The 18,115-nt window shown below is 38.0% G+C and overlaps 1 pseudogene; it reads right to left on the minus strand.

The window, feature by feature from the left end:
- Positions 1 to 16,310: 16,310 nt before the first annotated feature.
- Positions 16,311 to 16,889, minus strand: LOC143673075 (PEST proteolytic signal-containing nuclear protein pseudogene; annotated as a pseudogene).
- Positions 16,890 to 18,115: the final 1,226 nt, after the last annotated feature.

Raw genomic sequence — 18,115 nt, forward strand, 5'->3', positions numbered from 1 at the left:
TTAAGTAGATAATCAAAAAATATTGGTAAAGTCCCTTGAGGGATGGGAGAAAAATTATGACACTATTAAACATTGTCACTGAGGAATCCTCGGATACTTTGTCACACATTAGAGACACCCAAATCAATAGACCAAGCCCTTGATCTTGAGTCTTACTCTTGTGAAGCTTATATATGTGGCAGAGATGCTTAGCCTACCTATAAGTATGCCTGAGTACTACTTCTGGTGGACCTCTTTTGTTGCTCAGATGTAATCTCACTCTAAGTTCAGCTCTGCAAGTGAAATCATTGCCCTCCTGCTACATGGGATATGACATCCAGGGGTGAATATCTCCCTGGTGGCATGGGAGATGACTCCAGTGGATGAGTCCAGCCCTGGCACCATGGGATCAGCAATGCCATACTGACCAAAAGGGAGGAAAGAAGTGTAGTGAATAAGGTATTAGTGGCTAAAAGAATTCAAATGGAGTTGAGAGTTTTCTTTTGGATGTCACTCTTATGCAAGCTTCAGTTAGATGTTGCTACAAATCATAATTTGCCAAACTGCAGCCAAAACCATTTCAGCAAATCCTAAAGAACACCTATGCAATACTTAAGATTCTACAAAGATTCCATGCACTAAGGTAACTTTCTACAAACCTAAAACCTCCAGATGGGTGCCAGGATCAGATAAGTCCTAAATCCTAGAAGGCCAGCCTCTCCAGAAAATCAGTTAGTTCCATTTCCATACCCCATATTATTGACAGCCCCTTCCAACATGAAAAAGTTAGAATGGATTACCCAAATACCCCTAAAGAGAGGGATGGAAAGATCAAAGGTGATGTTGGAATTATACAGAGAAGTTTAAGAAATGAGTATGATTGCTGAGTCATTACACAGATATTTGTTTTAGTCTCCATTATCTTAGAGCAGCTAGAAGTAAAAATCTGTGGAGTTGTGAAATTATAACCCATACCAAACTCTGAGTTCTGTTCCACAACTATATTTTTTGCTCTGTGCTTTTAAATTTATTGCTTCTTTGTATATATGTTATTTTTCACAGAAACAAAAAATTTGATTGTGATGATAAAAAAAAATTTGTTTCTCTAGCCTCCATTGTTCTGGAGCAGCTAGAAGGAAAATCTGAGATGAAGGTTTCGTAGCACATGACAAACTCTGAGATCTATCCTGTAGGTACTTGTTAAAGAGTGCTTTTTTTTTCTTTGCATTGTATATGTGTTAGATTATACAACAAAAAAAAGTTTTAAAAAATGCAATTGGAACTCCCTTGAGCTTTTTTGCCTTGCTCCTAGGAGAGACTGCTTCTTCTTCCCATGGGGAAATGTCTCCCACATAGCCTGCAATGCCAGTAGGGGAGGGGTTCCAGATTCCACAGTTTGAAGGCTTTGCTTACATTTCTGTGTTGTAATCTTGGCCCTTCCACCCATTCCAGATGCAGGCACAGTGTATGTTTGGTGTTGGATGTCCCCCAAACTGTTGATACAGACACTTCCTGGCTATTTACTGGGTGCTCTAGAGCACTAACTAAATTCCATACATCCAAATGCTACCAGTGGCCCCACCCACTTGCTGTCATGTCCCCCCCACCATCTTGCCCTAACCTGAAATTGATTTTTGACAAGGCTGCCAAGACCGTTAAAGAATAGTCTCTCAACAAATGGTATTGGGAGAACTGGCTATTCATATACAAAAGAATAAAAGAGCATACATATCAAACCACATAAAAATTAGCTGAAGCTGCATCAAAGACCTAAATATAAGAACTTGAAATAGAAAACTTCTAGAAGAAAAAGTATGGAAGCATCTTCAGGATCCTGGGTTATATGATGGTTTCTTAGACATTAAACCCAAAGCACAAGCAACAAAATTTAGAAAGTACCTCCTCTAAATTAAAAACTTTTCTGCCTCAAAGAACTTTGTCATGGAAGTGAAAAAGCCATCTACTCAATGGGAGGAGATATGTGGAAATGATATATCTGATAATGGTTTAATATCCAGAATACACAAAGAAATCCTACAAGCAATCAATAAAAACACTTAATTGAGAAAACATTTCTCAAAAAAGGGTATTCAAATGTTTAAAAGAACATGAAAAGATGTTCAACATCACTAGCTATTAGGGAAACGCAAATAAAACCACCATGAGATGTCATGTCACAGCTATTAGAATGATCACTATTAAAAGAAACAAAATTATTTCTCCACAAAGATGTGTGGAGAAAAATCATTTTCTACTGGTAGGTAGGTAAAATTGTGCACCATTTTGGAAGGCAGTTTGTGTATCTCAGGAAGCTAAATGTAGAAATACTGTATGATCCAGCAATCCCACTACTACGTGTAAACCCAGATGAATTAAAAACAGGGATTAAAACATGCATTTTCCCAACATTATTCATAGAGGCATTATTCACAATTGCTGAAAGATGGAAGCAAGCCAAGATTCCATAAACCTATGAATGGATAAAGAATATATGGTATGTACATACAATGGAATGTTATTCAGACATAAAAGATGAATGAAATCCTGATGTATGAACAAGTTGGATGAATGTTGAGGACAACATGCTGAATGTGATAAGCCAGATACAAAAGTACAGACATTGTATGACTCACTAATATGAATTAGTAAGCAAGCTCATAGAGTAAGAATCTTTAATATACATTATTGGGTGACAGATTGTCTACCTAGTATTTATATTTGTCTTGGTTGTAATGTTTTGAAAGTGGATAGAGAGGATGCTAGCACACTATTGTGACAGTAATTCACAACAGTGAATACTATATGTGAATTTGGTTAAAATGGGAAACTTTAGATCATATGTGTAACTAGAATTAAAATTAAGAGACATAACATAGGATAGTATGACACAGTAGCTCTAGTATAGATGATAGACTATAGTTAAATGTAAAAATAAATACTGCTGTTTCCTTAATTATAACAAATGAATGATGACACTAATACAATGTGTTAATAATAGGGTGGCTTATGGAGAAAATAGAACTAGTGTAAATTATGGACTGTAGTTAATAGTACTATTTTCATTAATTGTCACAGAGGCACCACACTAATGCAAAATGGGATACATAGGAATGCTTTATTTTTTGTATGAATATTCTGTAAAACTACTACTGTAATTAAATAAAATTTTAGAACAGGTCATATTTCAAAAGGCCTGATTACTTGGTATTTTAAATGAGATAATTCATGCAAATTGCCTCAAACAGTGGCTAGAACACAAACTCTCTCAATAAATACTGGCTACATCTATTACTAAAAGTAGTACAATTTTTAAATAATGTTATCATTAATTGTAACAAATGTCCCACACCACTGCAGGGTGTTGGTGGTGGGTGTGGGTATGGGAATCCTGCACTTTATGTATGACTGTTCGGTAAATCAAGTTTCTCTTATATAAAAATCATATGTGCTAAATACTAGGTGGTGTTCTGTATTGGATTTTTACAGGGGATCTTAAGCTATTTCAATCTGCGGTTTCTTGTCCTTTTCTTTCGATATGAATATCTCCCTTTAGCAGTTCTTGCAAGGGCATTCTCGCTGTGATGACCCACCAAGCTTTGATTTGTTTGGTAATGGTCTTTCCTCACTTTTGAAATACAGCTCCGTGAGAGAGAAAGTTCTTGTTTAGCATCTATTTTCTTCTGGCACTTTTTATGTTTCATGCCACTATCAGCTTGTCTGTGATTTCTGATGAGAAATAGGCATTCAGTGCTATTCTGGCTCCCCTGTATATGGCACAGTTTTCTCTTTAAGAATTATTTTTTGTCTTGTTATTTGGAAGTTTAATTCTAATGTGTCTGAGCATGGGTCTCTCTGAGGTTATCCTGTTGTTCCACAGACCTATTAAGTTCTGTTTAGTATTGTTCATTTCTTTTTATTTTTTGCTCTTCTGTCTGCATCATTTCAATATCTTAGCATCAGGTTCATGGATCCTTTTTTCTGCCAGCTCTTACCCATAGTTGAAGCCCTCTAGGAAATTTTTACTTTCAGCTATTGTTGACTTCAACTCCATTTTTTTTTGTTTATTTCTATTCTCTAATTCCTATATCTTTATTGAGATTCTCATTTATTCATATAAAAATATTTTTTTCTGATCCTTTTGTTCTTAATGTCTTTCCTTCTTTGAGCATATTAAGGACCTCTTTAAAAGTCTTTTTCTGGTATGCCCAAACTCTTGTTTACTTCATTGATGATCTGTGATGTTTAATCTTGTTCATTTGTATGGGCCATCTTTTCCTGTTACTTTGCTTATTTAGTAGTATTTAACCCACAATAAATATGTTGGTTTTATAGGAAAATGACCTTGTACCTTGGAAACTCATATTTAGAGGTCAAATGTATTGCTATCAGCAACTTACTCTCTATTGATTAACAATGAGAGAGAGAGAGAGATGTGATGGGGGAGGGAGAGGGAGATGGAGAGAGAAAATTTAGAGAAAACATTCCTCCGTCTCTCAATAATATCTTCCTCTGGAGAAATATTCTTCATCTTGAGAAGTTCAAGACAAAGGCCTGTTTGAAGCAGTGAAAAGACAATTTTCCATTTTCACCAACAGATGGCAGCATTGGTGAGGCTTCATCAGTCTCTGCAAGGGTGGAAGCTGGGCTCCTGGAGCCTGCCTGAGCTGCACCGTGGGGTGGGGGGAGATGAGGAGAGCAGCTCCTTGCACAATTACAGGCATTCTTTTTTTCCCCATGCTGAGCATTTAGATGTTCAGGTGCTTACATCAGCCACAAGATGGAGGCTCCTCTCATCTGGAAGGGCATTCATCTCAGCATCAGGAGTTCAGTGCAAGAATGCTATCGGACATTGAGCATTGTGGGAGAAGGGGAAGAAATGTGAAGGAAAAACTATCCTCATTGAGGTTATTATAACTGAGAAGTTGCTGCCCAACCTGTGAATATGAATACCTGCTTATAACACGTGTGTGGACATCTTACTGTCAGCCAGGGAATGGGATATTCAGAGGCAACAGAAGAGGCAGAAATCAATATCTGCCTGAAGCACAGAGCTGGGCTTTTTCTAATGAGCTAACTATGGCAGCCTACATTAGGCTCACAGATCCAGAGGAAGCTGTTCTCTTTCCAGGGCCCTCAGTGACTCACTGCACAAGCACTTCAGAAGTCTTGGCACCACGTTCTCCATCTGTCACAAGAGGGCAGTAAAGGGCTCTCCTGAAATGCTTTCCAGCCCTGTGACTATATTCTCATTATTACAAGATTTATGTAGTCTTAAAATAAACAATTCCACAACAGGGAGGAGGATGTCTTTAGAACAATAAGTTTATAGAGGAGAGAGAAATTTCTTATTTCCTTCAATAAATATTGAAGTTGAGGAGAATGCAAGGGGCTGGGGTCAAAGTGCAGGAAATGCCCTTCTCTTTGTCCTTACCCTTCCCAGAGACTTCTTATACTTGAGGGAAATGGAAAAAAAGACCAATCAACAACCCTTTAAGGAAAGTTTCTAGAGTTGGACTGTGAAGGAGGTAAGCAAGGATCTGAGACAGAATAAAGAGGACAGAGGCATGTACGTGGGGACCAGTGAGACCTCACTGTGGAGGTGACAGGAACCTGAATTGTGAAGAATGAGCAGCAGCCAGCAGTGACAGGTGTGTGGGTGGGGAAGGAGAGCAGTTGGAAAAAGGGTGCTGCAAGCACAGGTGGCATGAACAAAGGTCCAAGGACAGGAAGATCTGGGTGTATTCCAGAAGCTGGGAGGAGACAGTGAAGTTGGACTTGAGTAAAGATGGATCTAGATGAGACATCACAAAAAGTAAAACTATAACAGTCTGTCAAAACATGAGTATGACACTTGCTTACAACAAGTGTGTGGACATCTATGAACCTATGACCAATATATTCATTGTAAACTGAATGGAGATTGTGACAGTGGAATATTGAAGAGGTGAGCAGGGCAGGAGGCTCCAAGGAAAAGATGTTGTTCTAAGTGATACTGAGAACAGTGTATTTCAAGTTACTCCCAAGTGCTGTCTGCATATATTTTCAATAGCTTACCATGGAAAATTTGCTAGATCTGCACTTGCATCTGTATTTCTAAGCAAGACAGGAAGAAATTCATACTGGAGGAAATCTGATGCCCCAGACTGAGTGTCTGGTATTGTTCTGTAGGCTGGATGGAGGAGAGAGTTCTGCAGTTGACCCATATATTACTCAGGGTTCTCTAGAGAAACAGAACCAATGTGGTATATATATATGTATATATGTATATACCACATTGGTTCTGTTTCTCTCCATATATATACTAAGGGATTGCAGGTGTTGACGTATCTGAATTCCATAGGGCCAGCAGCAGTATGGAATTCCTGTAAGAGTTGGTGTTGAAGTATTGAGTCTGAAATCTGTATTGGAGGAACTCAGTCTAGAAATTCAGAGAGGTGGAGGGCTCTGCAGACTGAGGCAGAATTTATTCTATAATACAGGTTTTCTGTCTAAGGTTTGCATGTGATTCCATGAGGCCTATATGCTAGTAATTGCTTTTATTTAAAGTCAACCAGTTGTAGAAGTTAATTTCATCTACAAAATAATTTCAATAATAATATATTGGCCTGTATTTGACCAAGCATCTGGATACAATGACCAATTTGACATGTAAAGTTAAATCACCATGGGGTACTTTTGTCAAATTGGCACCCATATGCCTTCCCTAAACCCATGCTAAATCTCCAAATAAAGATAATGCTAAAGTCATATTTCCACCTAACCTGATACACAATACGGAATACAGTGGAAATGTCCTAATTATTTCTCCAGAGAGCATTCAAGTCCTTGGACAATGTACATTCTTCTCCATGATATCCAATAACTTAGTATGAGGTGTGAAGTTAATGCAACTTATAAAGAAATGAGAGGGAAGAATAAAACATTTTTATATACACATGTTCATAACAAAATAAGGTAGAAATACTCAGCTAGTTACAGTCCTCATTTGTGCAAAGAGTCATGTGGTCATACACATTCCATATTCCTTTGCCTTCAGCAAGTACATAGACTGGTGGTGGGAAAGGTCTGGGATATTAGTAGTCTTGAATGAATTGAAATGTTGCAGTTTTCCATTGACTTTAAGCATAGTACAAGGTAATATCAGGGGACACAATAAGAGATCTCCTGTATTCCAAAATGTACTTTTCTTTACCACCATTGTCTAGTAATAGTGCAATTTCTTGTTGATAATCAGAAATCACTGAGTGCAGTAGCTCCATTCTTTGCTCATGTATTCAGAGACATGATAAACTGAAAGTGGCTAGTTGCCAGTATTATCTTCCGGTTAAAAGCAAATATTACTTTATCTCCTGTTGTAAGTAAGCACTCCACTCTTTTTAACTAAGACCATCAGACAAGGAAAGCATAAGGTCATGGAAATAAAATTTTTCTAGTTGGCCATTAGAGGTAATAGCAAGTGGTGCCATTCCCATTTCCACCCCTTAATCTGTGAACCCATGAATTCTGGCTATGGAATAAATAATGGAATATATCAGAAGTAGATTTAGAGCATATACAGCATCCTGGGAAATACCACCCTAGCCCCACTAATTGTTACCACACAGATGGCAACATAATTGAGTCAACAAAGGCCATTCCAATATATATCAGTATAACTGCTTTATGATGATAGTTAACCATGTTCTCGTCATCTGGAAGCAATTGTATTGACAGAGCATTGAATCCATTTGTTGTAAATTGAGTTCCTTGATTAGAATCAATATTGTATGAAACATCAGGAAGGTGAATAAAGCATTCTGTAAATCCATGGATGACAATTTTGACTGAAATATTGAATGTAGTAAATCAAATCCATATCCAGGATAACTGTTATACTACAGGAAGAGAATATGCTTCCTCTTCCATTTTAGAAGTTGTCAAAGTGATCAATTTGACATCAGGTCACTGAGTGATAACACCAAATAAAGGTGATGTAAAGGTTTGAAACTATTGTATACCCCAGAAAAGATATGTTCTTTAATCTTCATTCAATATTGCTGGGTGAGATTTTTTTTATTGTTTCCATGGAGATGTGACCCACCCAATTGTGGGTGGTAACTTTTCATTAGATGGTTTCCATGAAGATGTGTCTCCACCCTTCAAGGTGGGCTCACTTACTGGAGCCCTTTAAGAGAGGAAACCATTTGGAAAAAGCTTCACTGATGATATAGTCCACACAGTCATAAAACTTTGGAGATGCAGAAGAAAGATGCCTCCAGGGAAGTCCTTTGAAATGAGAATCCAGAGACCAGAGCAGATGCCAGCCACATGCCTTCCCAGCTGACAGAGGTGTTCCAGATACATTGGCCATTCTTGAATCAAGGTATCTGTCTCTGGATGTCTCAGTTTAGACATTTTTATAGACTTGGAACTGTAAACTCTCAACTTAATAAATTACCTTTTTAAAAGCTATTCTATTTCTGGAATAGTTTTAACAAACTAAAACTGTGCCATATGAGAGAATCAGAGTTAGTTCTTTCAGATGATATATTGGGCATTCAACAGTGGTTGTTATTGTATTGGCCTTATTGACCAGTGTATTGGTGGTTTGAAACTGTATATACCCCATAAAAATATTTTATTCAACCTAATCCATTCCTTGGATGTGAGCCCCTTGTAAGAAGGATATTCTGATGAGGGTTTCTCAGTTAATGTGTTGCCCACCTCCATAAGGTCTTAATCCTATTACAGGAATCTTTTAAACAGAGTGAAATTTTTAAGCAGAATGAATTTCAAACTGAAAGAAAAGCCACAGGAAGCAAGAGGCTAATCACCATATTGAATCCAGAAGAGTAGAAAGATACCAGGAGACACCACTATATGCCTACAATAAAGCTAAGGGCCAACAATTGCCAGCAGCAAGCCCCAGGACATCAAGGTTGGAGGGGAGAAAATATCACTGTGAGTCCTTGATTTCCAATTCCTTTTAGCTTCCTATTGTTTAAGTTGATCCATTGTATGGTATTTGCTTGAACAGCCCAGGAAACTAAAACAGTTCATGGGAAACCTTATCACTGTACCCATGATGACCTCCTTCCATTTCACCGTGTGCACTTTTATCCATGGACCACTGAGCAATGACAGGAATGGCTGGGGAAAGAGAATGACAGAAGCCCACAGAACAGGCCATTGGATTATAAAAATAGTCCTCTTTATATCACCTTTTAGTGATCATTCACATGGTATGCAAATATCTTCATGTATTTGGCAATTCAAAAATTCTAGCCACATACATCTCCTCTAGAATTCCTTGTCACTAATATTGAAATCATGTTCCTTCCAAATCCCTGGCACCCAGCCACACCATTTTCAATAGCGCATGAATCAACATGCATTGCAAATTTGTCCATTTCTTCCTTCAAGCAAAATGACAAACAGGTGCAGCCCTTGGTGTTCTGCCCACTGAGGGGATTTGCCTTCATCATTTTCTTTCAGTGATGTGCCAGAAAGGGGATCTTATGCTCCATGCATAGGAGTGATATGTTCATATCATGCAGATACATTTGTAAAACAAATTCTAGCTTTCTTTTCCTTAGCCAACTTCTCATAAAGAACTCCTCATGAGACACCATGAGAAAGTAAGTAGTATAACAGGAGTAAAGGCCATTGGCATTTGAGCAAGTTTTTCATCAAACTTACCTGTAACAGGGTCTTCTTAAATCTGTATATATGTTCAAAAGCAAATAGAGTGGAAGGGGTGGATACTGGAATAATAATACCCAGACACTATTATTTGAGGATAATAAGCAGTGTCTTGCAAATCAGCTATCTGAGACGAGGCCAATACAGGTTCATCTGGCAAAGCAGGGTTAATCTGCTCAAACTCAGGCTTGAAGGGCTGCTTCCACTGACAAAGCATAATCAGGAAATTATAGGTTCAATGTCCCAGGTTCATCCTTATCTGCCTCTGTGTCCCCATTCCAATTTTGAGAACTCTTCTTTCACAATCAATGCCCTCATTTTAACAACAGATACTCTACAAAGTTAAGATTTAAATTTTACTGTAATTCAGCCACTTAGTTAAGTCTCAAATCAAAGTATGCAACTCTAGGTTTACATTTTAGAAATGTCAATTCTGTGACTATAGGAAATAAGATTTTCTTTCGTGACACATAAAGGAAACTCTTATATCTAGTATGCAGCAATTTAGCTGGGAATTGGAAGCCTGAGCTCATTCTTTTCTTCATACACTTTCTCTAGTTTATTTAAGAACAACCAGCCAATCTGAGTATATCAGTTAGTCTGGTAGTAATATTCTAATTTATCAAATACCTGTTTACAAAGAACTTCACATCTTAGAGGGATTTGATTCAGAATGGTGATATTTTGCAGGCCTCTATTGCTGGACATTTCATGGACTATTGATATCACCTTTACCACTGGAAATAGATTACTCTGGGAATTATGTCTAGTCAGATTAAAGAATCAGCTATAAAGCCCACAGGAGTAACTGAGAAAAATTATGATTAAGATGCTGCTTCTTGGCAACCACTTCTGGTACCAAAATCTATGTTAATCAGTGCTCACTAAAGAAACAGTATGTGGGTATCAAGAAACTGGTGTGTGTTTGTGTAGTTGGGGAGTGTAGCCATCTTAACAATACTGTATTTTCTAGCTTATGAATGTTTTTTTTAATTTAATTAGGTCTTCTTTAATTTCTTTTGACAATATATTGAAGTTTTTGAATACAATTATTTTACATTCTTGGGTAAATATATTCCTAGATATTTGATTCTTTTATTTGCTTTCATAAATGAAAATATTGTCTTGATTTTCTTTTTAGATTGTTCATTGCTGGTGTTTAGAAAGACTGCTGCTTTTTGCTTCCTTGCTAGATTCACTTATCAGCTCTAGTAGCTTTCTTGTAGATTCTAGAAAACTAATCTTAGTAGAATCCTACATGCTATCTGTGAACAAGGATAACTTTACTTCTAACTTTCCAATTTAGATGTCTTTTATTTATTTTCCTTACCTAATTACTCTAGCTAGCACTTATTTGCCTTGTTACTTATCTTAGGAGGAAAAGTTTCAGGCTTTCAATATTTAGTATGATGCCAGATATGGATAGTTCATATATACTCTTTATCATGTTGATGGAGTTCTTTTCTATTCCTATTTCTCTGAGTGTATTTATCAAGAAAGCATATTGAGTTTTGTGAGCTGCCCTTTCTGCATTGAGATGACTGGGTTTTTTTTCTTTCATTCTGTTAGTGTGGTGTATTACATTGATTGACTTTCTTATGTTGCACCACCCTTGCATTTCTGGAATGAGTTTCACTTGTTTGTGATGTATACTCATTCAATTTTCTAGCTGGACTTGATTTGCTAGTGTTTTAGTAAAGAGCTTTGCATCCTCAACCATGAAGGTCATTAGGATATAATTTCCTTTCTTGTAAGAATTTTATATGATTTAGATAGTAGGATGATGCTGGCCAAGTGAACTGCTTTGTAATTCCTCTCTTTCATTATCTTTGAGGAATTCCTGCTGCTTTTCCTATCCACATGTGTTTCAATATATGTGAAGCAGATATGATGAACATCTTGGATTAATCCCTAGAGTAGCCATTGGCTGGGCTAGAGGAGACATGCACAGGTCTGCTCTGCTTCCTCTAGAATCAGGGTCCAGAGTACAACACAGAAGCATGAGCTTTGCAATCTTCAGAGCTGCCATCAAGCAAGGGAGGGTATAGAACAAGTCCTAGTAAAAGTGCTAGAGATATCAAACTCATATTTCAGTGCTTATTTTTTGTTTCATCAAAAATTTGGTTCATATAAAGTTTGGAAATATTTCCAGAATTCTGATAAAGTTAATTCTTCCAGTTCCTGCTTGCTTTCTGAGTGGGAGCATCCTACCCAACATCTTGCTGACCAATACCTTTTGGCATGTGAAATTCTACTTTGAGTTACTGATTCCTGTATGTCAAGTTCCTATAAATTCCTTGATCTCTTTTCTGTTGGAGCATTGTGTATGAATGAAGACATAAACAGCAAAGAAAATATACCTAAATGAATTACCCCCTAAGTTTGAGGCTGGTGGTAGTGGGGATGAGATGAGATGCATGATGTCCTAGAGCTACCTCTGTGGCCTACAGCCTAATTATGCAAGTATCAGTGGGTCTTCAAGGATATGACCAGACAAAATATACCAGAATAAAGTTTATACCTTGGAGACTTTTTGCCTTCAAAACTTATAGTAAATTCTATGTTCCCACTCATTAACTTCTGAAAAAAACTGAAGATCACAACCTACCTGTTTAGAGACTTTATGGAAGATAGAGAACAGGTTAATAGCACAATATGGCAATAGTTGCTTGTTCTTAGAAATGTAACATAAAATGACCATGTGTGGAAGATGAGAGCAGGTTAAAGGTTTGCAGATGTTTGGTGGGGTGTGGGTGAGTGAAGTAGCCACGTGCATGATATTAAAAGATACATACCCCAGGGTGGGTGATGGTGGCTCAGTGGCAGAATTCTTGCCTGCCATACTGGAGACCCGGGTTTGATTCCTGGTGTCTGCCCATGCAAAAAGAAAAAAAGAATATGTACCCCAAAGAAACAGCTAATGATGTTGGAGCTAGATAATTCTGGGGAAGGAGTAGTGAGGGATGTGGAATGATAAGGACAGGATGTTGCTTCTTGTCAGAATAATTTTTATGTTACTTTATACTCTAATCATGGATAATTTGATAACAATTTAAAATGAAAATCGTAGAAAATGTTATCATAAAGAGTAGGCTGCTTGATTAATGATACTGCCTTGTATCTGTAACATTAATATAGGTTACTTACCCACATTTCTTGCAAAAAAAATGCTTATATAAAGGTGAAGAGAAAAGATCCCCTATTCATAAAACTCTTACCTTGACTTCAAAGCTCTGTAAGAAATAAACAGCCATGACTATAAACATTTTAAAAGTATTTTCTTAATATTTCCCTTTGATTCTTTTCAGTTATTTTTTCTTGTTTCACCCGGTTGATATTTCCTCTTTTTTTTTTCCTTTTGCATGGGCAGGCACTGGGAACTGAATCTGGGTCTCTGGCATGGCAGGTGGGAACTCTGCCTGCTGAGACACCATGGCCCATACAATTTTTTGTGTGTGTATAGGCAGGTCCCAGGAATGGAACCTGGGTCTCTGGCATAACAGGTGAGAATTCTGCCACTGAGCCAATATCAGACCACCCCTCTTTTTTGTTTTTGTATATCTGACAATACATTATTATTTCATAATTTTGATCCAAACTTCTGCTTTCTATGTCAAATTCTGTCCCATCACTGTCCCTCTTTGAAGTAGTCACACCTGTTCAGTCCTGTCATACCTTGGCCCCTGAGCTCATTCCCTGTGCCCCTGTGGTATCACTTACTCTGTAAATGTTCTGGGAGAAGATGGAGTCCATACCCTGACCTGCATCAGGAAATGGTGAGTTCCTGAAAGTGGAAGGGAGTAGTGTTTGTGTTCTGCAGCATGCCAAGTCTCCATGAGAATATAACATGCCAATGTTCTGTGGTCACTCATATGTTTTCTGTAACAGGCATCCATGCCTGGGCTTCAATTTTCAGACCCCAGAGTCAGTGGCATTGGGACTACATTGGAATCCACTGTTACTGTGGATTTGGTGAAGGGAGAGTGTACCATGTGCTGGGAACACCAATCACAATTTCCTGTACCTGATTCCTCAACCAGCAGGGCTTTAGTGCTACTCTAACTAGTTCTTTTGACACCTCCATCAGAGGCCTAGGTCTTTGCTACTGACTGCTGATGTTAGGGTAAGGGTAGGCCAATGACATTCAAAAAGCAGTGGTTGAGATCCTGGGGCTTACTCTTGCAAAGCTTATGTAGTAGCAGAGAAGTTTAGACTACCTATAGGCATGCCTAAAAATTACATCTGGGGGACCTCTTATTGCTCAGATGTGGCCTCACTCTCTCTAAGCCCAACTCTGCAAGTGATATTATTGCCCTATCCCCTATATGGGACATGACATCCAGGGGAGAAAGTCTCCCTAGTGACATGGGAGATGACTCCTAGGGATGAATCCAGCCCTGGTACCATGGAAACAGAAATTCCATCCCAACCAAAAGGGGGGAAAGAAGTATAACTAATAAAGTATCAGTGGCTGAGAGCCTTCAGATAAAGTCAGGAGGCTACTGTGGAGGTTGTTCTTATACAAGTTTCAGCTAGACTTTGCTACCTATTATAATCTGCCAGCCCCCAACCAGGACCATTCCAGCCAGTCCTAAAGAACATGTAGGACAATACATATGGTTTCACAAGAGTTCCAGGCACTAGTAACTTTCCAGAAAACCAACAACCTCCAGATGGGTTCCTGGTCCAGATAAGTCCTGAAACCTAGAGGGCCCAGCCTCTCCAGAACATCAGATAGTTCCATCTCCCTACCCCATATTAGTACAGACCCTTCCAATATGAAAAAGTTAGAATGGCCATAGCCCAAACACCCCTAAAGAGTGGGATGGAAAGATCAATGGTGATGGTGGAGTTATACAGTGAAGATAGGATTTAGCAAATGAATATGCATGCTGATTCATTAAATTGATATCTTCTAGTCTCCAATATCTTAGAGCAGCTAGAAGTAAAAAGCTAAAATTGTGGAATTGTAACTCCTGCCAAACTCTGAAATATGTTCCACAACTAATTGTGGTGCTGTGCTTTGAAATTTATTGCTTTTTTGTAATATATGTTATTTTTCACAAAAAAATAGAAGGAAAAAAGTTGATTGTGCATAAGAATAACCTCCTGGATAACTTCTCAACTCTGTTTGGAATCTCTCAGACATTGACACTTTATTTTGTCTCATTTCACTGTTCCCCCTTTTGGTCAAGAAGGTTTTCTCAATCCCTTGAGGCTGAGTCTTAGATCATTCTAGGATTTCTTTTCCACATTGCCAGGAAGGTCCACACCCCTGGGAGTCATGTCCACATAGATGGGGGAGGGCAGTGAGTTTGCTTGTTGTGTTGGCTGGAGAGAGAGACCACATCTGAGCAACAAAAGAAGTTCTCTTGGGGGTGACTCTTAGGTCTAATTTTAAGTAGGCTTGACCTATCCTTTGTGGGATTAAGTTTCATATGCAAAAACCCCAAGATTGGGGGCTCAGCCTATAGTTTTGGTTGTCCACACTGCTTGTGAGAATATCAAGAATTCAACTTGGAAAAGTTGAATTTTCCCCCTTTTTCACCATTCCCCAAAGGGGACTTTGCAAATACTTTTTTATTCACTGTTCAAATCACTCTGAGATTTATCAGGGTGTCACTCTGGACAAACCAACAAAATCTCATGCCCTACTCAAGGTTCCATATACCTACCCACCCAGCAATATTGAATGAGGGTTAAAGGATATAGCTTATCTGGGGTACATACTAAATTCAAACTGATGCAGTAACCTAAATGCTTTGACAAAGTACAGAAAGTGCATCCTCATATTTTCCATTTTCATACAGTGTTAATTTTTGGATTTCATACCTTTTAAAAATAAAATTAACCAAATATTTAAGCAATATGTACATTTACATTTTGGGTGGTATTTTTATTTTAAAAGAAACAGCTTCCTTTGATTTGCTTCAATTTCTGGTGGTGATGCTTACAGGAACTAGCTAATAACAAAAACAAACAGAAGCACATTCAAAATAATGTTTACATTGGTGGCAAATGGTAATTTTTTGAAGACTAATGAAGGTAGAAAAAAACCATTAAGGGTAAATGAGCAATACCCAGTACTCAAGTTTATATAACATTTCAAAAAATGTTTATTTTTAAAGAGTTAAGTGTCTATATCCACTGAAGGCAATGCAGTACCTAGTTTATGATAATTTAGAAGAAGACAGTTACCTATAGGAAAAAAGCTGTATTTTAAATGTATCTAAATTAATTTTCAGTCAATAGTCTAGTAACATTATCCCCTTAAAACAGTGATTCCTTTCTGTAAGGCTGTTCCTGAGATCCAGACAGTTTAGTTATGAAGCAGATGAAAGAACAACTGTTTCCATTTTGAATCAAGTTAAATAGACAATGACTTTTTGCTTCTCTCTAAATGTGCTATTAATTGTGCCAAAACTACTTCTTTAAAATCATACCATTTCTGATTTCTTTATTATCTGTAACCTTTGGAACTAATCACATGAAAATACAAAATTAGCAAATGTGTTGAAATCTGTACATAAAACACAAATTATCTTTAATTTGAAGCTCTCATTTATTAATATACAAATCAATCTTTTAAGAAAGGCAGCTCCAAAGACATCTTATACCGTTCTTGAAAAAGGAAGCAGTTCCTTTTGACATTACACCCACTCGCACCCCCACACCCCAATCTCAAATCTCAACATTTTATTGTCTTGGCCACAGAGATTTCCAAGGTGAGATCTGAAATTTTGCTTCCATAGCTGCTGGTTGTCTGACACCCACGCTTTCCTTTGCTGAAAGGGTTTGGTCCCACCGATGTTGGCACAGCCCTTCCAGTGTTCCTCGTCCGCATCTCTGCCCCTGGAGGCGTTTCCTCCAGCTCACTGCCTTCGTCTTCATTAAAATGTTACTACCTAAAGCCGGGTTTTGGAGCAAAAGTTAAAACAATTTCTTTAGGGGTTTATCCAAGATGAACTGATATAGTTTGTGCTTTCTTTATCATCTGACTACTTGTGGCAAATCTGAACTTGGGAATTTTTGTTGGCCTTGTTGGGAGGTTTTCAGCTTTTTCATCAGCTGATTGCTTCTCTCTCCTGCAACTGGAACTTTCCCCTCCCTTATTGGGATACACACTCTTAGTTTTCACAGGTTTTTCCTGCTTCTTCTTCAGGTCTTCCAGTGGTTCCAGCTCACTGAAGCTTCTCTGGCTTCTCCTCTCCTATCTTCCAGTCCACCATTTCCCTGCCACCTGGACACAATTTTGCATCATTTTCACATCAATTTGTAATTATGCAAACAAAACATGAAAGTATTCTCCTCTTTACACTGTCCCTATTCTCGGTTTGTTCCATATTAGAATGCATGACAAGAAATACATCTATGGCAGAGAGGTATTTCACGATAAAAGACTCAGTACATCAGGAAAACATAACCATTGTAATATGGGCATGCTTCATAATTAAGCCCCCACATACATGAAGTAAAAATTGATGCTTATTTCTGCAATAACCAGGTCAACAAGGAGGGTGCATAGTTACTCTCTACTCATCTCCTCCAGCTCAGTTCCTCCCACTTTATGCGGCTGAGGTGACAGCTTTAATCATGACTGTTTGAATCATATGTTTACTATTTGGTTCACCCAGAGCATGCTCTTTTATAAACTTATTTGACAAGAATTTTATTAATGTATTGAGGAATAAACTAATATCTAAGTGTCTTGTCTGGGATACAGTGACTTCTAGTACTAAGATAATTCTGAGGGATTGGTGGGGCTGAGCCTGGAGAGTTGGCTTATGACCAGTGTGCAAGATTAATGGTATAGAATAGTGAGGAATTTGAACTTTATTTTGCAGACCATATTTACCATTGAAAGATTTTAGGTAAAGGATTTACATTGTCTCATCTGCATTTTCCAAATATGACAGCAGCAGTGTGGAGGATGTATTGAGGGATGGCCACACAAGAAGTGGAGGTTATAGAGAGAAGTTTGTGGCAATGGTCTAGTGATGAAATCATGGAGCAAATGTATGAAATATGTGAAAAGAAGAATGGAGAGGAGGGGATAAATTAAGAAACCTTATTTAGTAAGTACAATTGAGCTATCTTCCTGACAAGTTGCATTGAAGAATGACAGAGTGAGAAGTCTCATGGAGACTGAGAATTGGGCAGGTGGTGGTGGCATTTATTGTAACAAGGTAGGGGGAGTGAAACATTGGGGGGAAGTTCTTTAGTTTAAGGACACCATGAAAACCCAATTGGAAATACAGATGTGGGTCTCAGGTGAGTGTTCTGGAATTGATGTGCAGAGTTGGTGGTCACTGGCATATTGATTGAAGTGAAGTTATAGGTTTTCTTTTCATCATTCAGAAAGAGTATGTAGAGTGAGGGTAAAATGGGAAGGAAATGGAACAACAACATGCTAGAGATAAAAAGAAAGAGGACACTGAGAAGAAAGAAGCAGAGA

This window comes from Tamandua tetradactyla, unplaced genomic scaffold (genome assembly GCF_023851605.1).
Source record: "Tamandua tetradactyla isolate mTamTet1 unplaced genomic scaffold, mTamTet1.pri scaffold_109_ctg1, whole genome shotgun sequence".
Taxonomy (NCBI): Eukaryota; Metazoa; Chordata; class Mammalia; order Pilosa; family Myrmecophagidae; genus Tamandua; species Tamandua tetradactyla.